Genomic DNA, 24,861 nt, shown 5'->3' on the forward strand with positions numbered 1-24,861 from the left:
AATACGTTTAAAAATTTTCTATGTAATCTCGTTCGTGTGAGTTAAACTTTACTGTTATATCCACATATTTATGAGCGTTTTTAAAACATAGAATTATAAATCTTCATCTGAATACGCGTGTGTAATGTTCAGAGGGATAACATATTATTCATTAAAACTCATATTATTTTAAACGGTTCCAGATCATAACTCTTTTTAGGGATAAAAATACTTTTGGCTTTTCAGTTACGGTTAATTCAGTTAGTCGGAGAATATCGTCGCTGGTCATGTATCGTCGGTGTTATGTAGTGGGCATAGTAGCAAAAGAGTAAGCGGAAACCTGGACAACATTAACAATACAATAAGGTCGGAATCTGTCGGCTTTTGTCAACTTTATATGCAAGAGAAAACAATGAGTGCTCGTATAGAATTTTAACAGGTTATATGTGTTGTGTTATGTAATTAGCATGCATTACAAGAGAACAAAAGAGGGGTTACACACCGGTCTACAATGTTCTTATAAAGATTTAATATACATAAACTACAACTATTGTAATATAAAACCGAGACTTTTATAACGACTCGGATAATTTCATTTAATAAATCATTTATATTTTTAATTTTATACTGAAATCATGATTTCAGTTGCTTTTTGCTTTTTTCCAAGTAATTGTAATAATTTATTAATACGTCTTTCTTTAATATATCTAAATAATTATGCTGTAATAATATTTAAGTAATTCAGAATATATACACGTATAAAATATTAATAGCATTACACTCCTCTTTATTGTCATTGAATGAACTGCAACAATTAACAATTTACTTAATTTATTCAAAATTATATTTAATCATATTAAATAAACGTGTATTGTATAAGGCTTTATTTCTTTTGAAAAAATATAAATTGAAATAAATTTAAAAAAAATACAATATATAGATGTTACATAACTTAACACAAACATAATATTTTCATGCTTACTTTTTAACTGGACATTTAGAATAAAAGTTTATATGTACTTATACGGTGAGGAAGTGAAAAGAAGTGATCATTTTTAATACTATTTTTACTTCCTTTTACGAAGTAAAGGAAGTATTGTGATCGCAAAAATTTCGGTTTTCAGATTTCAACGGAAATATCCATTTTTACTAGTTTCGGCGTGACGTCTGTACGTACGTTCGTATGTATCAGGCATAATTAAAAAAAGATTAGCCGTAGGATGTTGAAATTTTGATTTAGGACTATTGTAACATCTAGTTGTGGACTTCCTTTTTTGATTGCAATCGAGTGAACCAAAAGTGTCCAAAAAAGCACAAAATTAAAAAAAGATTAGATTTTGCACTTTTTCTTAACTGCAGTAATAAGTCCTCATTGAGGACTTATTATCGTTTTATGATTATCGTTTTTAACGATATATTATAAGTGGTACTTATTTTCATTGGTTCCACAGTTATACCAAATAAAATTTTAATTAATGAAATATTTGGATCTTAGGGGAAGGCACATCGGTTCGAATCAGACTTCATCTCCTTTTCTTTTTTTAATTTAAACATATTGATTTATTAATAATTATTAACCTCTGACTAAAAATGTTTATGATAAATAGTAATTCAATAATAATAATAAAATACCAGAAGTTATCAATGAAATAAAATGTTATGTTTTTTTATTTTAAAAAAATGGGTATTATTTAATAGACGCACAAGGAAGTCATGTGGGCCCTCATCAGATTTTTTGTATGGGTAAAGCCATGAAGTTACGTTGAGTAAAAAGAAATCTCTAGTTTTGTTTTTTTACATTTTTCTTTCATTTACACATCCCTTTATCATTTTTTTAGGTTTCTTTCTTTCTCTTATAGCTTTTACCTTATCTTTCCTATCAATAAAAATTCTGAGGAGAAAATATAAACAATTAATGACTACGATAATTTTTCTGTTTGTTAGAATTAAAAAATTTTTCTTTTTTCACTACACCAACATAATCGTTTTGAACTTAATTTCACAAAATATAATAATTTTTTATACGTAAAATTTTTTAAATTTCATAGGACTCTGTTCTTAGATTTCTTACTTTCCTATTGTAAAAGTAATCATTTGATATAGATTGATTCACTACAAATAAATATTTAAAATATTCTTTCTCGTTTCTAACCATTATGCTTGATGCTATTAGATTCTTATTTTGTATAAATGTTTTTCTTATTTATGTTAATTTGCTTTTAGTATCTTTCTTACAAAGTGTATTTTTTTAAATTTTATTTCCTAATTTAAAAAAATCTTTGATTTTTTATTATCTTATTTAATTCACTATTTCCTTTCTTTTAGTACAATTCCTTTTTTGTTTTATTCATATTTCTTATAACTGAATACATATTTCTTCTCAAGAAATTTAGATTATACCTTCTAACACATATTATTTTCAGATTTAAGAGCAACGTTATAAGTGCATTTTATTTTTTATACATTCGTTTTTCCTATTAAATTACTCCACAGCATTTATGTTTTCCTTCAAATTTTTCGTTATTTTTTTTCTACATGAATCGATTTTATTCTTTTCTACAAGAAATTAATTATTCTTGTCGCTTATACACTTACTCTAGGTAATTATTTCTAGATTTTTAAATAGAATGGTTATAATAAATCTTATTCTTCTAATCTATAGATAAAATAAAATATCTGATGTAGACACCACATGCATTCCTTGTACGCCTTTTAAATTACATATACACATTTCCTTAAAGTGAAAAATACATAAAATTTTATTCCATTAATAACTTTCGATATTTTATTATTATTTATCGTAAAACGTTTTTTACTATCAGTGGTTAATAATTATTAAAAAATCAATATATTTAAATTAAAAAGAAAAGGAGATGAAGTCTGATTCGAATCGATGTGTCTTCCCCTTCTAAAATCCAAATATTTCATTAGGCTATAACTCTGGAACCAATGATAATAAGTACTACTTATGATATATCGTTGAAAAGCTCTCAATCAGGGCTTATTACTGTAGTTAATAGAAAATCCAAGATCCAAATTTTTTTGAATTTTTGGCTGTTTTGGACACATTTGGTTCAGTCGATTGCAATCAAAAGACCTCCCCTTTGGAAGAGAGATGATGTATGAGTAATGAATAATCTGTTTAACATAAAATGTAATTTTTTATCGTCCAATTTTTTCTAGTTATCATAGTCAATAAATTAAATATGAACAAGAAAAATATTATAGATATTTAGAAAGATTGTTAATAGAGGGACTGCTAAAATGAAAAGGAAAAACTCCAGAATAACAATAAATATAGAAGTAGAAGAAAACAGCAGATTATATAAAGTCAGACTTGTAAAGTCAAACATGGAAATTAGCTGAATGGTACAAAGAAATGTAGGAGGCACTTGAATATGGATGGAGATAAATGAATGGAGTAAATTAATTGGCCAATCTTATAATATTATCATGGATGATTCGTTTATTTAATTCTTAAATCGGAAGTATTTAAAATTTACTTTATTGATCCCTATTTAATTCAGTAGTGCATTATTAAATGTTCAAAATATATTAGTATAAATAATGAAGCATATATAAAAAACTTTATGTGGACACCATATGACTTCTTTGTACGATTATTAAATTACATATACACGTTTCTTTTTTTTAAATGAAACGTACATAAAATTTTATTTCATTAATAACTTCTGATATTTTTTTCTATATTTTTTTTTTATTGATATTATTGAACTGTTGTTTATCGTAAAACTTTTAAAATCAGAGGTTAATAATTATTAATTAATCAATATATTTAAATTAAAATAAAAAAAATAAAAAAAAAGGTTCTGAAGTGTGATTCGATTCGAACCGATGTGTCTTCCCCTTGTAAGATCCAAATATTTCATTAATTAAAATTTTATTTGTCTATAACTGGAACCAATGAAAATAAGTACCACTTATGATATATTGTTGAAAACCTCTCAATGAGGGCTTATTATTAAGAGAAAATCAAGATCCAATTTTTTTTTTTAATTTTGGACTTTTTTGGACACATTAGGTTCAGTCGATTGCAATCAAAAGGGGAGGTGCACAACTAGATGTTACAACAATCCTAAATCTAAAATTTCAACATCCTACAGCTAATCGTTCTTGAGTGATGCAAGATACATTCGTACGTACAGACGTCAAGCCGAAACTAGTCAAAATGAATTCAGGGATGATCAAAATGGATATTTCTATTGAAATCTGAAAACCGAAATTTTTCGCGATTACAATAATACTTCTTTGTACGAGGAAGTAAAAAAAAAAAAAATAATAACTTTTTATATTATAAAAAGTCAGAATAATCAGAAAAGTACAAAAGTATAAAAGTCACAAAAGTCAAAATAAAAAGTAACAAAAGTATTTATTTTTTACTTTTACATTTTTAATTATTTCTCTAACTTAATGTTATTAAAAAATTTCAATTATTTTAGACGCGAAGATTATTAAGAAAAATTCCAAAATCTAATTTTTTTTATTTTGTGCTTTTTTGGACATTTTTGGTTCACTCGATTGCAATCAAAAAGGGAGGTGTACAACTAGATGTTAAAAGAGACCTAAATCCAAGATTTCAACATCTACGGCTAATATTTTTGAGTTATGCGAGATACATACGTACGCTCTAGTAATACATACGGGCCAAAAATCCAGTAATTTGATACCCCACTTGCTTCTTGCCTATGTTGGAAGGGATCCTTTTTTAAAAAACTATTATCTTTTTTCGCATTTTACCTAAGATTTTAAATTGATAAGGTTTCTATATAAATAACCTAACAAACACATCGAATGATTCTTTATATAAAACTACCCTAATTTTACTACGTGATTATTTTAATAAAGAACTTTTTTAATCATTTTGGAGTTTCTCGTATTTATTCCAAAACTATTAATTATATGATTTGTGATTATAGTATTTATAAAAACTATACCACCTTAAAGTTTAGAATGAATATTTTAATTTTGTTATCGATTACTAAAATCCCTTGTATTTTTGTGATCACCCGTCTTACCGAGATAAATAATAAAAAACAAGATTTTTAAATATAAAACAATACAAAATACATAGAGTGTTTCAACCGAATATTACATGAACACAGTTTAAAAATGGAAAATTATAAGAATAATGATAATTTGATAACTACGAACGAATTGACAAAAAAAGAAATCATACCATATCTACAAAAAAAAAAAAAAAATAATGACATGAAATTAAAATGAAAAGTTTTCATTTTTTAAAGAAGAATCACGGGGTAAAAATGAAAACGTCTCGTTTGAACCTCCTGACTTTTCATATTTACCCACCGAATTTTTAAAAAAAGGCAGACTTTTAAAAAAATTGGAAAAAAAAAACGACTAATCCAACCTCGTTCCAGCCCAATCCATTCCATTCCAGGTCAGATAAGGCGAGTACTGTATAGTCTCTCTGTATAGTACTCCAGTCCAGTCCAGTCCAGCCCAGTCCAGTACATGCGTAGTTCAGTCAAAATGCTTCATTAGCGGTTCCAGGAAGGATGGTAGCCAGGGGTGGCGGTTAGTCGGTAGTGCGCAGGTATACATACGCATATTAATAACATCTTGCGGCACCAGTTAGCGAACCAGACACTGATTAGGCGTCCGTAAATGGGATTCCCCACCTCTTTAACAAAAAAAAAAAATAAATAAATAAATAAAAAAAGAGTTGGGTTAGGTTAAGTCAATTCTAATAAAGTTCATCCCAATCTTGTCCAGTCCTGTCCAACTCAGTTCAGTTTAGTGAATCAAGTTTAGCGAATCAAGTCAAGTACAATCCAGTCTGTCGAAACGAGACCAGTCCAGTCCGAATCGGGTGGTTTTCGGGTAGATTCAGTTAAAGGAAGGACAATTTGGTTCAGGTGAGTCAATTCCAGTTCAGGCGAGTCCAGTCCATTCCAGTTCCAATGAAACAATTCCAATCTAGGCGAGCTCAGTCAAATCCAGTTCAGGCAGACCCAATTTGTAGAAATAGGGAAAATAAACAAAAATTTCAATCCTTCCACTAATTCGTATCCTAATATAGAAAAAAATTACCCATTATCCACAACGAATGTATTAAATTAGTTTTTTGAAACTATTATTTACAATTCCATTCCCGAATTATGTATCCGCAATTATGCAATCGAATTGAAATTGAATGATAAAATTTCTTATTTAAGATATGTATTATTTTAAAAGAATTTCCCCTCCCCCACTATATCCAATCATTTTGGATAATTGTCAACCAACCATTTTATAGTTGTCAGGCGAACTACAGTGGTGTGGATGAGGGATGGACCAGATCACTGTAGTTCGGATGAAAGACCAATGGAGCGAAGAAGATTTATGAACGGTCACTTACTCGAAATGTACGAATCGTGAACTATCTAGGAGATGGGGATTCAAAAGCTTTGTCATTTGTAGAGGAAATGAAACTGTATAGAGATGATTGCCAAATAAAGAAGTTGGAATGCATAGATCACGAGCAAAAAAGAATGGGAAAGCGTCTTTGAAATCTGAAATTAAGGTACAGAAGGATGAAATTAAGTGATTGTAGTTCTTTGAGTGGCCATAATAGGCTGACAGAGACAGCTATAATTAATATTGAAAATTATTATGGCTTAGCCATTAGGAGAAATACTAAAAAAGTTAGTATTCAATGTATAAAGCAGTGAAGGCTGAGTTTTTCTATTTCAGTTCAACTGATGAAAACCCTCAACATGGACTATGTCCTCCTGGTGCCGATAGCTGGTGTAAGTTTCAAAAAGCCAGGGCATAAGGTAAACCATATAATTACTAAAACCACTTTCATTTACTTATTGTTGTCACGATTTAAATAAAAGGATTTTTTAGAAACCTATTACCTAAAGATCTTTCAGTAAAGTGCGTAAAAAATAAAATACAGAACCCTAATAAATCACTCAACAGCGTAATTTGGGCACGATTACAGAAAAAGTATTCGATGGGTTTCAAACAATTCAGATTGGTGTACATTAAGCCATAAGTACTTTTAATAAAGAGAATATTATGAAATGCTTAATTTTGAAAAGACCAGGAATCACTCCCGGTGTCAATTGTGCCCAGATGATGAAATTACTTGATAGAGGAAGAATCGCTAGAGCTGATAAAAAAAGGTTTCAAAAGAAAAAAGCAAGGATAAGAGAGTGTTAGAAGATGTCTTAGAAGAAGAGGATCAGCTGTAGGCCCGTCGTATGCTTCAGGAATTCATTGACAGGTAAAAAACTATGTATTTAAAACTTAAGCTTTGTTTTCCAAAAACTTCATTTTTCTGGATATTTTTGTACTTTTTTCTCAACTTCTAAGAAACATACAGGAATGATTTTTTTGTTTTGGGGGTATTCTCACTTACATATACTAATGTTTGAGGGAAGCAGAATTACAAAAAAAATTAAAAATTATATTTTTTAGCATTAATTAGCCTTTTTCTAAAAAAATTATAACTTTGTTGTAATACAAAATTTCAAAAACCTATTTCCCTCAAATTGCTCCAAAAACTATGCTTTATAAGCTGTATAAATTGCAAATCGATTGAATTTCAGGATGCTGAGAAAAAGGAACATAAAATCTTCTAATTTAATATTGCAGAGATCGAGCGTACAGACGTCATGCCGAAACTAGTTTAAAGGATTCAGGAATAGTGAAAATGGATATTTCCGTTGAAATCTGAAAACCGAAATATTTGCGATCACAATACTTCCTTTACTTTGTACAAAGAAGTAAAAACTGATCTGCTTAAAAAAATAATTATTCATCTGTCCCTTAATTAATTCATTTATATTACATAAATGTCAAATTAAATAACATATTTCTGTAAAAAAAAATTGTTCATTTTTATGAAACATACAGAGTATTGTTTTTAATTTTATATACGCTTTTAATGTGCTACGTGCATATAGCATATTTAATGTTTATATACGTGTAACACACCTTTGCGTAACAATACAACAAATTTACACTGTTTTATAATTATTGTAATGTGTTATAATTATATTGAAAATATTTTAGGTAATAAATTTACAATAAAAATATTAATAGGTTAAATAATGCCATAATAAATAGGTAAATAAAATATATGTTTATAGTAATTTGCAGTCACACAATACTTAATACTCGTATGTAGCTGTATTGTAATAAAGATTATAATTTAATAGAGATAATGTTAATAATATGCATTACCGATACCCTGAACTTTAACAGCCAATAATGTGGGAGTTTAATTACAATACAATCACGTATTATTATTATTATTAATTATTGATAGAATTTAATTCATATAGGTTACAAACAACAAAAATCATATTACATTTGAATTTTAATTGTAATTAGGTCAACTGTTTCAGGGTGAAATCGATTAATTTTTTATAAAATTTATAATAATCATCCAACTTCGACAAAAATTATATAATTCCCCTGCAATTTTCTCATTAAATTATATTAAATCATTTATACACATAATACGATTTGTGTTGATATTTCACTCTAAATAATTAGTATTCATTCAAAAATTTAATAAAAATAAAATAATTACTTATTTTTTAAACCAATTTTAAGGACTATAATTACGCAACTAGAAATTAATTTTATAACTGATAGATTATTATTAATATTTATACGTTATTTATTAGTTTAAATATAATTATAATAGGTTATAATCTTAAAAAATCTGAATTTTGAAATTTATTAATAAATTTCTATTCTTGTACCTAGTATATAAATATATATATATATATATATATATATATATATTGTATTGTGTAAGTATTAAAAAGTGAATATTAAATCCGTTTTTAACGAAAAATGGATATGCTATAAAAGTTTTAAACATTTCATTACAAAATTAAATATTCAATAGAAAATAGGGCGTAAAAAAGAATACGGTATCTTCCTGATCTCGGACAACTAAGGAGAACATAATATAAACTACTCGATTATCGAATGTTTGGTAAGAGAATAGAGATATTCTATATAATAGCAGAGAGAGCAATATTTTGTGTTAATAATTTTATAGAATATTTTACATTACATCTGAAAATTTGGTGTGAATTTGGCTGTTCTTCAAAAATATATTTGATATTAATGAGATAATATTATGCAGAAATCATACTTCATGACAATGAAACGGTTCATTTAGGAATTTTTTTTTTCCACTCTCTTGTGGACACGATAACTGCCGTAATTTTACGCCATCCACTTTCAAATTGATACATAAAATATAACGACCCAAAATCTCAGTCGAGTTTGTTAATGGGAAAAATCGGACCACGGGGGTGAAATAGAGGAGGCAGCTTTTTCGAAAAAACAAAATTTCCCTATAATTTTCTTATTAAGTAAAATATCGAATTCGTTTAAAGTTCGTACTATTCTTTGGATAAGACCCTAAAACTTATCCAAGTAAAGTTTTTTGATACCACCAACAATTGGCTCAGGTGGTGGAAAAAATGGGATTTCGAAAACAAAAAATCATACTTCCCTTAATAGGCACAGTATCGAATCGGTTTAAAGTAGTCGTTAGTCCTCTAAACATTACCTAAAACTTTTGTCTGAAACAATTTTTGATATGACCAAACCTTACGGCAAGGGATGACCAAAATGTTGCTGGAATTATAAGAAGATGAGGCTTGTCGTATGCTAAACATGTGAATCATTTTTTTACATGCAACCATTTTACTGAGTAAATTTTAAGTTTTTCTTAACTTTAAGGTGGAAATCTTTTTTAACTCCTACTTAGCATCGGTGAAATCTACCTCTGCCTTCCGGCGTTTCGAAAGGGATTTTTGTACATTGCATAACTTTTTGAGTACACAAAAACGATGTAGATAATAATCTGTAACTAAAAAAAATTAAAAATAATTATCAAGAACTCTTAATATGGCGCTGACATCGTAAGTTGAAGGTCAAAAATGAAAATTAACACAATAAAAAGAATATAGACATCAATACCCGCGTAAAATTATGGATCTCTGAAATATGAAAATGCATATTATTTTTTTACCCTTACTTTTGCAAATACTTTTTTTAAATCTTTTACAATTTTACCGTTAAAAACTCAGACGCAAAGTACATGTCATTACTTTACAACAATCGAATACTAAGCAATTTACAACAAGAAAAGTATTTTCAAATCTTCTATGTAGACAGTTTTTTGCAATTTTTTCTCCGTTTAACTGCATCACCAGAGGAATTTTCTTCATAAAATAAAAACATGTTAATGATGTGTGTACATTTATTTTTTATTTTATTAATAAAGCTTGAATATATTTTTAATTAATACATACAGGTCGAAGTGAGAACTTCCTACTACATTATTGAAATCTTTAAAAAAAATAAATAATTTAAAACTGAAAGGATAAAATTTCATGATTTTTTATATTGCTTGTTTACATCTCTGCTTAAATAAGTTTATAAATTCCTACTGGATTATTCTTCTAATTATGTATGTAATAGACGGGATTAGGAGTTTTGGCTTCGTCCGATAACCGCCTCAGAATTTTTGACTTTTTTTCAACTAAATACGGAATAAAGTACTGGAATAGGTCTACAAATATAACCACCCTTAGATAAACTAAGCAAATACCAATTGAAGTTCCTCTTAAGGACCCTATTTCTTTAGTACGGATCCAATGAACATTTAGTTAAAACACCTGGACTGGTACGGATCAAGGGAATGGAAAAGGGTGAATAATAAAAAAGGGAATTTTAACCACATAGGGATCATAAAACGAGATAAATAAGCATATCCAAAAACGTACTTTAAACTCTCGATCAGGTAATAGGAGTAATTCATTTTGTTCAAAACTTCTTGAGAGATTCAAGATATTTTTATGTCGGTGGGAGTAGTATTCCTCCTATCAACGCTTTTGGATCAACCGGCTGAAATATATATCATTATAAAACAAAAAAATCTCTTTACCTACAGATACTAAAAAGTGGGTCACGTTTCGTTATGAAAATTGTCACCACCTCTATAGATTTGTGTGGCGTGTTGAATGAAATAGGCGACTACTGAACTATTAAATGTTCAGCCAGACCCTGCATAACAAATTCTTCGCTAATTATTTATACATTGTTACTTGGGAATTTTGCTGTCAAAGTACCGAAAAAGCATTATTATTAATTCCATTATTCTACGTTCCATAAAATATTATATACATATAATATTTTATATATTATCCATTATTTATGTTGCTTAAAAATTTTGTGATTATTCATCTTCAGCAAGTAAATTAAAAAAAAAAATATTTTTTTGTAACCAAGTGTCGGGAAAATATTCAATTTTTGAATAAATTTTTAGATAATTCAAACTTTTATGAAATTTTATTTCTGACAAATATTTTTTTTCATTTTCTGGGGTCCCACTATCACATATCGTGCATAGTGAATAAATTAATTTATTAATTTGTGATCAGTCGATAGTAAACTTTCTACAATGTGAATCTTATAAAGAGCGTCTCGTTAAAAGAATAGAATTATTTCTTTATAACTTTTTACAAAAAGAAATTAGAAAATTTTTTCTTTATATTTTCTTAGAGATATTTTAAAATGTCCATTTATAGCTTTAAAAAAAGTTATACATTTGATTTCTTTTGTGAATATAAGGTATTTGTAGGTATTTGTGAATTTTTTCGTTCCGTACGAACCATACTGCAAAAAATAAATAAAATATGATTCAAAATTTATAAACCTATAAAAAACCTGCGACCACTTCTACAATCAATCAATTAAAATTAAGCACGTTTTCGTCGCACATTGTTGGGATTTTGACATTAATATTATAGATAATTTATTATTATTATTTGTTAAATCTGCCTTCGAATATCTTGAATTTTAGAGGTCATAGATTTAACATCTGCTACATGCATTCTATTTGTTTTATAATATACGGGCATAATATACATATGTACACGGCTATGAAAACGAGTTAATATTCTTGCAATATCATTCGTTGTAAATTAGATTTTGAAACTTCATCGGATTTGTTCATATAAGAGAGTCATAATTTACTGTTAAAAAGTTTCTCTATGTCTGTCAATCAGGTTTAAAATATCGGCGTTGTATTTTGTATACCGTTCCAAGATAATATTATATGTTTCGTAACAGAAGATATGTCTAGGTAGTAAAAATAACATACCGACTGAGTTACCGTGTTGAAAACACTAACAAAACATGTCAACGCTCGTCATTTTAAAATAAAAGAAAACAACAGTTTTAAGTTACAGACTGATCAGTTATAATATCTTGGCAGGTAATACTAATGAATCTTCTGTTTCTCATTACTCTTATAAAATCGTAAAGAGATAACGCTCAAATATCATTTACAAAAAATAAAAGTCTCAACTAAATGGGCATTTTGATTATTAAGCAATCATCAGTAGTTAACAGAAGAATTGGTAAGAATAATAAATGTAAAGCCAGAAACTAAATAATTTAAGAAAAATAATAAAGATTAATAAAACTAAAAAAATTATGAAAATTACAAAAAGATATTTGTATCTGTACATTATAAAAAATATTATTTGTTTTGTTACGCAGATAGAGGGTTTTAATGCTTTAATATTATTTTAATGTTTCCAATGTACCGGCTTTTTTAAAATTAATTTATTATTATTTTGTAGTTAATATATATTTTGTATTTATTTATTAAGGATATTTTTTTGTATTTATATTTTACAAATATAATTTACTGATTTGTATTTTCCTGGCATCATAGTTCTACAGCTATGCTGCAAGAAGGAAAGTATGGTAATCAATCAAAAAATGGGGTATGGGTTTTGTTTCATTGCTCGACGTTTCAAGACCGAGGGATCTAAAAAACAAATAAGTGGGAATAATATTCGTACCCAGATATTTCTGAACGTGTGTTAGCGTGTTTGAAGCTTAATAACTTCGACTGGATAAACCAATTTTGTACAAATATTAGGGTACATGGGGGAATTTATTGCTAAAAGTTTGGAGTCAATTTCTGCAGGGGTGTAGCTAGTTTTTTGAGGTCAAATTTCTCAAAATTTTGCAAATGTAACCACACTTTATAGTGCGTGCATCTACCATGCGTGTTATCTACCAGTTAAAAAAAAAATTGCCCCAAGATTTCTCCCATTCCCTGAGAACTGAAAAAAGTTATCTTTTTATTTAGTGCGTATTTTTTAACCGAATATTTTTTATCTATTCTTACGCATAGTAGTAGTGAAAACGACCCCAAAAAATATTTTGAGGCAATATTCGAATATTAGAGCCGATCAAAGTTTAAAAATATTGATATGTTGAATTTTTTATAACTTCTTTTTGTTTATTTTCATGTATCATTGTTTTTCTACTATAAAAGAATAAATAACAAATGTCAGGAAAGTTCCTAACTTTGTTGTCAGCTATTTTGTGCATCTATTGTTATTAAATAATAAATATTTTTTTTAAAATTACAAATTGTTTCTTTTACAGTTTACAGTTTTTACCGTTATTTTATTTTTCAATATCATTTTATCCTTAATAACTTACTCGTAATTCTCTTAATGTGAAATATTCCCTGTAGTAACGAATTAAATACTCCAGAATATTGATAGAATTTTATTAAACTAGTTTCAATAATATTTAAATTATTTACAAGTTTATTGGTAATAAAGATTATATTTCTTAATATGAGAATATTACATGATCAATAATTTCGCTATATTTTAAAAAGAAATTTCACAAAATCAGATCTTTTGTAGAATTGAAAAATTGAAAAACTGAAAAATTGTTAAAAGCACAAAAATTTATTATTAATTAACCTACTCAATATTTACACATAAAATCATATTATAATTATCCATTATTCGTACAGATTTCTTTAAAATTAACCAATCGTAATCCCATTAATTTAAATAATCAAGTATGTTTAGTTAAAAAGTGAGTTAAAAAAAACTAGATTCGCATTCTATGCTGTTAGCTTAATGAAGGGAGAAAACAGCTTCCCAAAAAAAAACATATTTTTTCTAGTTTTATTTAATTGTGCAGAAAATACCATATGACCTTAATTATTTTTTCATGCAATTTAGCTCTGGGATCGTAGAAATTGTAAATAATATAATTATTTTTTTATTGTAAAGGTTTAATAAACAATCTCTTAATAATTTGATGTAAAGCATAATGATTAATCTATAATTTTATTCTGTACGTATCTTAAATGAATAAATTTTATATTTGGATTTGTGTCTGAAATTGGCTGAACCGATTTTAATAAATGTTACGAAATAAATTCATCTAATTTCGATTTAAATCATGCCTGTGTTTCAACCTAAATTTGTGTATATAGAATCACCCTCAATGAGAGTATAGTTTTATTTTAACATTTTATCTTGTTCGTATGAACTTTTAATTTTTAAGTATTTTTGAGGAAAATCTGATAAAATGTATAAAAAAGGTAGTAGAAAATTTTTGTTTTTATAATTTTTTTAATGAACACTAAATCATTCTTAAAGTAGTAATCAATTTTTAAAATTATTTTTGGGTAGTCGCTGAGAATGGAGTCTATTAAAAATTTTAAATAATTCGGGATGAAATTTAAAAAAGAAAATAAAAACTGTAATTGGAAAGATGTTTTTGTGTAGACAGAAAATATCTGAATATTTTGTTCAAATTTTTTTAAATTTCAAACAGGGGCTTTGACCCTCTTCACGAAACTAGAGTAAAACACATCATTTAAAAAATTTAAGATGGGTTTAACACCTCTTGAAAAACTGGTTATTATAATTTAGTTCATCAGAAAGAATTAGAAAAAAATTTAAGGAATATGATCAAATGGGATAGAATTTTAAACAGCTTCCTAAGGATTATATATTTAAACCACGTGAAGTTTTTTTTTAAATTTACTTCTTGGAATAAATTTTAATAAAATATTTTATAGGAAGATAATAAAAAACATAAAATAATTAAAACTTTTATACTTTTTTCGTATAAAAGATTTGTTTAATTCATATTTTTCAACTCTATGTTGAATTTCAAGTGAAAGATTCCCTTCCCGTTTAGCTGGAAGAAAACTAGAAAATTCAGCTAATTTAATTGTTAAAATTAAACTAAAATTAAAAATTTTTAAATATACAGGTTTATATTTTATCATTATCATTTTATCATTTCCCTGTAATGGTTTAAAATTCTATATAATATAGTTTTCCTACATACGGGTAAATTAATATGTTATTTTAAATAATCTACCCCAATATTTTTTTAATTAATTTAGAGATAACTTTACATTCTAAAATAGTAACATTATATGCTGTGACTTATATAAAACGCCTAACTTACAAGAAGCACTAGTAACAGTTGCTTTCTCTTAAGTAATAACATTTATTAACAGAAAATTACTCTGGTAGTGCCTTTTGTAGCTTTAATATAACCCAAATTTTGGTCTGTTCGCCAAACTTATTTGCAATAATATTTTCGGTTTAGGAACAAAAACAAGTAAGTGGGAAATCATTTCGTCCCTCAGATTAATGATTAAGTCTGGCATGAAATGCTTATTATTTTTTAAATTTAACTATTTTCAATGGTGTTTAACCACAATTACAATAGCTGATGTTCTATGTCGTCACCAACAACCACTTTACCTCAGTACTTGTAATAATTTATACCCGATGAATAACAAATATTTCATTACTCTTAAAAGCTATCATCAGTATTTATTTACTTTGATTATCAAATTAATTAAGTTGTATATAAACTTCCGATACAAATTTTTTAATAGAAAATGGTAATTTGGTGTAAAAGGTTAAAATAAAAAAAATTATAAACAATTAAAGTACATGATAAACAGCTATGTGTGAGTGTTTTTCTTTTAAAAATGTAAGATGATAAGTTATTGTTAATTACGCAATTAACTAACCAATTATATATAGCTTAAGTATTGTGAGAACAATGTCTATACAGCATAATATTGTTCTAGTAGTTAATTGGGTTGAAATAAATACCTATTCTATAAACTAATAATTATTATTATATTAAGGAAATATTTTTTAACGAATATCCTTTTCTAATGTATGCGTAAAGAAACAGCTTCTAGGGTTTAATAAATAAAAGAACTTAATAACAGACTTTTATTTTTTTGTTATTAAACTGTATGTTTTAAAGAAAGGCATTATTCAGTGAGCAAATTTTCTTAGTTTTTATAACATAATTAAACTACGGAAATAATAGATGTCATTAATATACAGAGTGTATCACAAAGTTCTCCCTGGACTTTCATAACCTGTTCTACTCGTGAAAATAGTGAAAATAATGGAAATAGTTCATATAAAGTTAAAAGAAGAAAATGCTTCGTTTGCGAGTTACGGCTAGTGAAAATTTTCCCACGGATTTTAGCTATGCCTGTTGAAATGAGATCGTACTAAAATTATATGATGTTAATTTAGGAGCAGATTTTGTTTTTGGTTTTGGTTTTTTACCAGAAAAATCGAACAAAATAGGTTCTTGGACCGTAACTGCAGTAATTTTTGAGAAATCTGGGGTGAAAAACAATAAATTGGGTAAAAACCCTGTTTTTTATGGTTGACGTACAAAAACTTTGTTAAATTGGTAATAAACACATAAATCTTCTGAAAAAAATTTGTAGAGAATTCAATTTTCGACAAATTAGTATAAGTTGAATAAAATAAAGAAAGATTAGAAAAAACAGAATTGTATTTAGAAACAGTACACTAGACCAAAGTGTGTTATACGTACCAGTTTACAAAAATGTTCAAAAAGGTGTCCGCCATTTTCAACACAGTTATGGACATGCTTCTGTACTTCTTTTGTTGCTCTTTTTAGTTCTTCAGGGCTGTCCTTTAGTTGCTCAGCTGCATCCACAATGCGGACAATTAATTCCTCACGGTAATATATTTTTGTTTTATGTTCAATATTTTTCATCCATTCCAAGACGAAAAAAATTGCAGGTATTAGATTAGGCGATCTTGGTGGCCAGGAATTTGAACTTCCAGGACCGATCCATTTCTCATGGAAATGATCTTTAAAGTAAGTGGAAATGGTACAAGAGAAGTAGGGAGGCGCGCCATCATGCTGAAGTATAGTTTGGGTCACAGTGCTAGAGGAACGTCTTCAAGCAACTGCGGCAATTATTCATGAAGTAAGCGCAAGTAGACCTCAACATTTAACCGGCCAGGTAATATGAAAAATCCAAACAATTAATTGTGAAAAAGGCCGCACCATACATTGAGGCTAAATCGGTGTTGGAAATTGCCCCATGAGGATTTACGTCTGCCCATGTTTGCTCATTGCATAAGTTGTTGACACCACCTATAGTTGAAGTTCCCTCGTTGGTAAACAAAACATACTTGTAGAGTTGTCGATTTGTATTCCACCAGTTGCAGAACTCCAAGCTAAGCGGGCCGTCTCCTGGGTGTAGATGTTGAACTGGCTGTCTATGAGAAGAATAAAAATAGTTTTGTTTCAGAATCCCCGAAACTCCATAAAATGCGAAACTCCAATCCGCTTAGAAAGACGTCGTCTACTGACGCCTGGACTGCGCAGAACTGCACCGATAATAATCTCATCAATAACACCGTTGTGTTAAGCAGATCGTTCGTAGCTAGTACGAATATAATAGGTAGTGAATCTGTTTCCCGAAGACTGTGAAAAGTCGCGCTAATTGTTTCGGAATCTGGAATCTTGCGGTTCGGAAAACGAATTCCATATTCTACTGCAGCAGCTGTAGCATTACCATACACACACAAAATGAATACCATATCAGCGTATTCCTCTATTTAAATAAGTACGACATTATTTCAATGGCAAACCGATTACTTTCAAAGTGAAATTCACAGAAAATCTTTACAAACGACAGCACAGTTCACAGTATCCGATATACTTAATGTACTTTACAGAATGATTTAACACTAATACTGTATTGCGCATCGTTGATCAGCTATTGTTATTATCTTGCCAAATAATTTTCCAAATAATTTATTGTATTTCTGTCATTAATAAAAAAAATTATTATCTAAGTAATCTTTTTTTATTTATATTTATTTTACAAATATGTAATTTTTAAAAGATTTTTAACAATGAATTTTGTTTTTACATATCTTTCACATCACTAGCAAAAATTTGGTGTTTTTTACATTAAAGTACTTTTCTGAAAAATGTAGTAATGTACTATTTCTAAATAGAATTCAAACTTTTCTAACTTTTCTTTGTCTCATTCAACTTATCTTACACCAGTTTGTTCAACATTAAATCCTCTACAAGTTTTGTTTAAAAGTTTATGTGTTTATTACCCATTTAACAAAGTAATTATACGTCAAATATAAAAAACAGGATTTTTTAACCCAATTTATTGATTTTGACTCCTGATTTCTCAAAAACTATTGGAGATATGGCTCTGAGACCTATTTTGTTTAATTTTTCTGGTCAAAAACTATAAGAAATCACAATTTCTGCTCCTTAATTAACGTTCTAAAGAATTCAGTACGATCTTATTTCAACGGAGTAGCTGAAATCCGAACAAACTTTTTCGCTAGCCTTAATTTACAAACGAAGCATTTCAGGAAATATGTTTGTACTAATTTTTTCACGAGTAAAATAGGTTATGAAAGTCCTGGGAGAACTTCGTGATACACCCTGCACAGAAATTTTAAAAAGAATATGAGAGTATGAGAGTTTACATGATTTTATACTTTAATCGGAGAAAGATATATTGTAATCAGAATTTATTTATATGTTCCTAAAGGGAAACGATTTACGTTATAAAGAAAATTGATTTTAAGTTTGTAATTTGCATTGTTATAAATTTTCGGTATATTTCGATTAATACTTTCTGGATTTCCCTTCGTAGAAATAAATCCTGAATGAAGAATTATATTAAACAATTCATTTTTTTTTAATTTTCGTCCGGTACTTTTCAAACTATAGAGAGTATCTTAAAAGTCATTTTGCATTATGTTTTATATTTTTTGTAAAACAAATAATGGAAGTACAAGTGGAGGTTAGGAAAATAAGCTGCTTTAGAGAAACAGCTTTTCGTATTTAATCACATTAATGTTCTAAAGCTTTCTCAAATCATGGAAATGGGCAATATTTAAATTACAATACGCAAGGAAAAGAATTGTAACCGAGTGGTCACAAAATCAAATTTTCTTTGGTTTTTACATCAGTAGGTATTATGAAGAATAAATAAATAATGTTAGGTTTTGTAACATAAATTTACGTGTGTACTTGCATTAAATGTTAGTATATGTGAATAATTTTTGAGGAGCTTCGATGGAAACTTTTTTACACGTGATTGAATATGTCATCATACTTACTTATGGTTTCTATAATAGTGTAACCGATTGTAAATTTTAATTGTAAATTTTATATCGAGACAAAAAAATGTTAGAAAACGACGGAAATGAAAGGAAAAATATATCTGTTAAAAACAATAATGTGTATATTCTTGTCATATATGTATTTTTTGTATATTTTTGTCAATATATATAGATATATATATATATATATACTAGCGGACCCGACAGACGTTGTCCTGACGCGGCATTATTCTGTAATAAATGCACACACATAAATATAAGTAACTTTATTAAGTTAAAATTAGCAGGAATGTGTTCTAAATTTCATTAAAATGACTATTATGATATTATCAGTTTGTGATTGTTGTATTATTGTAATTGGTTTATTGATTAATTATGTGTAGTATGGTTAATATTTATTTTCACTAAATATTGAGATGTCCGATAAAAATAGAATTAAAAAATCGAAACGTCGTAAAATTAATAATTAGTGTAATTAATAAATTTTCATCCACATTACTACTAATTTTCACTAGACATCATTCTAAAAAAGTACCTCCTACATATTTGTTTTTTTTTTTAGTTAATAATTTTGATGTTTCATAACCATGTAACAACTTAATTAATCAATTAATAAAAAAATTAAAGCACTGTAAAAAAGCAACGTAGTTAAAATTTTAGTAGAAATTTTTATTATTTTTCTCATTCTTTATTTTAACATCTATTTTACCAAATTTTAGATAATTTTAAATTAAAAATAATTTTAGAAAACTCTTTATAAAATTAATCAGCTAAAACATTATAAATTCAATTTTTAAATATCCTTTAAATTATATTATAAGTAATTTATATTTTAATTTTATAAATTTTATAACTTATTTTACAAACTTAAATTTTTATTTTCAAAGAGCCGTTCAATACTTCATAAGTTGCATAGAATCAAATGAGAACTGACAATTTAAATTTGTAGGTTAAGTTGCTTATTATTGAATGCACGTGTATACATCATTAAAATTCATGAAAAATCATGTAAAATACTCACTTCAACACTGTACCTTACAAATTTTCACAATGTACATTTTTTAATTAAACTTTAAAAAGTTATTTAAATAAATAATAATATAATATAATATTCTCAAAAGCGCGCAATTCTAGCAGACTCAGCAATGCTTCGCTATTGCTAGATCTGAGTATACATACAGATTAAATGACAACAATTGTAAGTTTCATAAAACCTTAAAAAACTGAACATTAACAATTTAACAAAATTTAACCTTTCACTTTATAAAAGTCAGAATGTAAATAAATCCAAATGGCCAAACAACAGCACTACCTATCGGATTTAATTCACACCACTCTCTAATCACAGTATTCCGTGGAAAATAATTTTTTAACGAAAAGTGTTGTGGCTGCAAAATCATTACAATTATTACTGAACATTAAGAAACTTACAAAACATTACGGAACCTTATAAAATTTTACCTTTATAAAATTCAGAATGTAAATAAATCCAATTGTCACAACAGCACTACCTATCGGATTTAATTCAAACTATTCTCTAAATACGAATTTTAATGTAAGAACAACACTAAGCTACGACGCAAGTAACTGATATGCGAAAAAGCAACAAAATAAAAAAAATTCCTAGAATCCGATCGCAGCACCAACTACCGGGTTTGACTGATAAACCAAAAATAAAAAAAAAAACTTCTAAAACGCGATCGCTGCTCTGCCTACCGGACCCACACGCTGCCTACCGGACCCAATTGTCCCAAGATCAACAACACATAAATAAATTAAAAAAACTTTTTCACTTCTATACTGTACCTTACAAATTTGCACAATTTATATTTTTTAATTACACTTTAAAAAAGTTATTTCACTAAATAATAATATAATATTTGTCAATACGCGCACAATTCTAAACGCGATCGCAGTGCTGCCTACTTGTTACTTAATCAGTTGTGATTTTGTTTATATTGGCAACGGCCATACGGGCTCTTTGTGATTGGTCGTTGTGTTTGACAGCGGCCATCTTGCATTGATCTGATTGGTTTTCCTTTGTTTACATTTCCATCTGATTTTTTAGCTTCTTATTTATTAAAAAAACTGCTTTCTCGCGATTTTTTGTAACACAATAATAACACAAAATTACGAAATATTTTTCTCAATTTGATCGCAGCACCAACTGTCGGGACAAACTAAAATTAAAACAGTATATTATTGAATATTCGATACTGCGACGGTAGTGCAGTCTGCCGGATATAATGTAAAACATTCCAAAATCAACAACTACTTATAAATAAAAAATTAATTAAAAAAACATTTTCCAGTGGACCAAATTGTGAATCTAAATCATTCTCGAATCACCTTGAAGACACATACAAAATTTCATCAAAATCAGTCCAGCCGTTTAGGAGGAGTTCACTTTCATACACACGCACACAAGAAATATATATATACGAAGACAAATATATTAATACATAAGAATATAAAATCAAGTATATAAGATTAAGCAAATAGGTTGAAATCAAAATATTATCACAAAAAAAGAAAGGATGGAGAAGTAAATTAAACCTGTTAAATCAACCATTAACCATAAAGCAAAAAAATAATATTATAAATTCTTCTACAAACATTAAGTCTTTATTTGTAAGGTTCTCGGCAATACAATCTCATAACGCTAAACCGATAGAAGGAACTGTAATTCATTTGATATAGTTAGCTCATCTGAAATGTGTGATGTCACGAATTTATTACGATAAGCGATTGAGGAACGTATACTTTTTTTATTTTAATTTTAAAGCAACGTATACAACTTAGCAGTGGATGAGTAACTGTTTTGTGTTTTTTTTTACTCATCCTCCCGATTTCTTCAGGAACAAAGTTACAGCGCGAATATTTTAAAATGTTTACTGTCACTTTCTACCCTTTCTTTCTTTTTCCTGATAGCCTCCAGAAATTACCGTTCACGTATTACTCCAGAGGATGAATGAGGATGACATGTATGAGTGTAAATGAAGTGTAGTCTTGTACATTCTCAGTTCGACCATTCCTGAGATGTGTGGTTAATTGAAACCCAACCACCAAAGAACACCGGAATCCACGATCTAGTATTCAAATCCATAACTGACATACATCCATAACTTACTTTACTAGGATTTAAACGCTAGGACATGAACTAGACCAAGCCGAAGAGTCCACTTTCTACCCTAGATAGAATTTTCTATTACATATAGAAAATATAGTTTAATTTTTAATTGTGTTACTTTTTGTGGGAAATATTAGGACCGTAAAAACCGTAACCGTAAAATTAGGAATTTTTACGGTTTTTTAATTTAAGCTTTTTTATGAAATTTGTTTTTTTTCGGTTTTTATCTACATTTTGGCAGAAGGTTTACAGACTTCATGACATTCGTTGAATGAATTCGGTTGTCACTCACTAATCAAGTTCAATCTACTAAACTTTAGTAGTAGACTGAATTTAGTGGTAGACTGTCTAATCGGTATTTACATTATTAATGCTGTTAATATTACTAATATTAGATTATCTAACATTTCTTACAAAATCCTATGTATATATTTTTATCTTTCTTTTTTTTATAATAGTTATTTTTCGGAATGTATCTAGTCAAAAATTATTATTCTCCATTTTTAATGCATAACTATTGAGTTTTATGAATTTTGTGTAAATATTATAAGACGTCTATTGTAATACATTCAACTATTTAAAAATTTTGAAAATGGTTTTAATTTAGTTCATATGTCTTGTATTTATGTCTGTATTTGGAGCTTCCAACTAAAACTTTACTTACGGAACTGTTAATTATTAACTTACGTAACGGAGAAATATTTAATGAGTAAGTCCTTGAAATTTTTTTCACTTAATAATGGAATTTGTTACTATACGATTATGTTATTCAACAATTTATTCTAATAATAGGCAATTATAAACCATACTTTAGTTTCATCACTGTTGTTTAATTTTACAGTTAAGAAATATTCATAGTAAAAATAATTAAGACTATAAATTTATCCTTAGTTAAGTTCATGCTCAGGATAATGAGGTTAATAATATGAGATGACGTACGCTATACGATATGTTTTACTATCTTATATCCTATCAAACGCAAAACATACTATTTTTCCATTACGGTCATAACCTCTATATTTTGAAAATTTTAAAACAGACTTTGTCAAAAATAATTCGTAATATTTTGAAAAACTTTAATACGTTTTCTGTTAGGTAATATATAGAGTTGTGTTGATTTTTTGGTACTGCTAGAAATCTCAAAAAATTATTAAAACTAGGAATCAGAACTAGGTTTTTAAGTTGGAATATGTCACATTATAAGCTATCATTTTAGAAATAATAATCGGACAGGCTTAATATTGATGTAATATTAACAAGTTCTAACCTCAACAAATCATTCAACTATATTAACGTTTGTTCAAAAAGGATTCTACACTGGTTGATAAGCACTTAGCATTAATATTTGTATGTATGTTAAACGCATGACTCATCGCAGAGTCAGCAAGTTCCAAATCTACTTTAAATAACTGTTATTGTTATTATTTTGAAAAAAGTTACTTTTTTATTAATCCAAACTTGTAGGTGACTCTACAAACTCAAGAAATTCGAAGTTTATTTTTTTTTAATCTTAATTTACTCTAAGAAAAAATACCTAACCTAAAAATCAATATTATTCTTTGAAACAATTAATTACACACAATACAAAAAATTTATGTTTATTTGTAGAATAATTTTAACTCTAAAAAATCTAATTGCATTTTGGTGGCACCGTTACGGGACAAAATTCAATAAATAATTGAATACATGTCTTTGTAGGAAGATAAATCATATTAGGTAGATTTCATAAGAAAGCTACATATTGTAATGGGTACCATGATTCGACTTCCCGAAAATTTTGGTATATCTTCGCGTTTCAGATCTCCCAGACTACAAAACTACTAACAAGTTCAAAAGTTTATATATATATATATACACACACACACCTATATGTATTTCACTTTCTTGTGGACACGAAAACTGCGGTAATTTTGCGCCAATCATTATCAAATTGATACATAAAATATAACGACCCAAAATATCCGTTGAGTTCGTTGATAGGCAAAATCCAACCATGGGGTGGAAATTTGGAGGGGGGCTTTTCGAATAAAAAAAATATCGTTATTCTTTATTATTAAGTAAAATATCGAATTCGTTTAAAGTTCCTACTGTTTTTTGGATAAGGGCCTAAAACTCATTTAGGTAAAGTTTTTTGATACCACAAACCATTGGCCCAGGGGGTGGAAAAAATGGGGATTTCGAAAACAAAAAAAATCATACTTCCCTTAATAGGCACAGTATCGAATCGGTTTAAAGTAGTCGTTAGTTCTCTAAACATTACCTAAAACTTTTGTCTGAAACAATTTTTGATATCACCAACGCTTACGGCAAGGGATGACCAAAATATTGCTGGAATTGTAACACGTGCTTGTTGTATTCTAAACATGTGAAAACGTTTTTCACATGCCACCATTGTCGTATTGAATAAATCTGAACTTTTTCTTAACTTTGTGGAAATCTATTTTA

General features: G+C 27.8%; 1 protein-coding gene and 1 long non-coding RNA gene across 2 annotated transcripts in view; one reads left to right on the forward strand and one right to left on the reverse strand.

Moving 5' to 3' along the window:
* The window catches only part of LOC142319494 (uncharacterized), a 493,718-nt gene that overhangs the window by 232,588 nt on the left and 236,269 nt on the right, over positions 1-24,861 (forward strand). The window lies entirely within an intron of this gene.
* The window catches only part of LOC142319493 (T-box transcription factor TBX20-like), a 264,934-nt gene that overhangs the window by 217,266 nt on the left and 22,807 nt on the right, over positions 1-24,861 (reverse strand). The window lies entirely within an intron of this gene.

The sequence above is a fragment of the Lycorma delicatula genome, chromosome 2 (assembly GCF_047948215.1).
Source record: "Lycorma delicatula isolate Av1 chromosome 2, ASM4794821v1, whole genome shotgun sequence".
Lineage (NCBI taxonomy): Eukaryota > Metazoa > Arthropoda > Insecta > Hemiptera > Fulgoridae > Lycorma > Lycorma delicatula.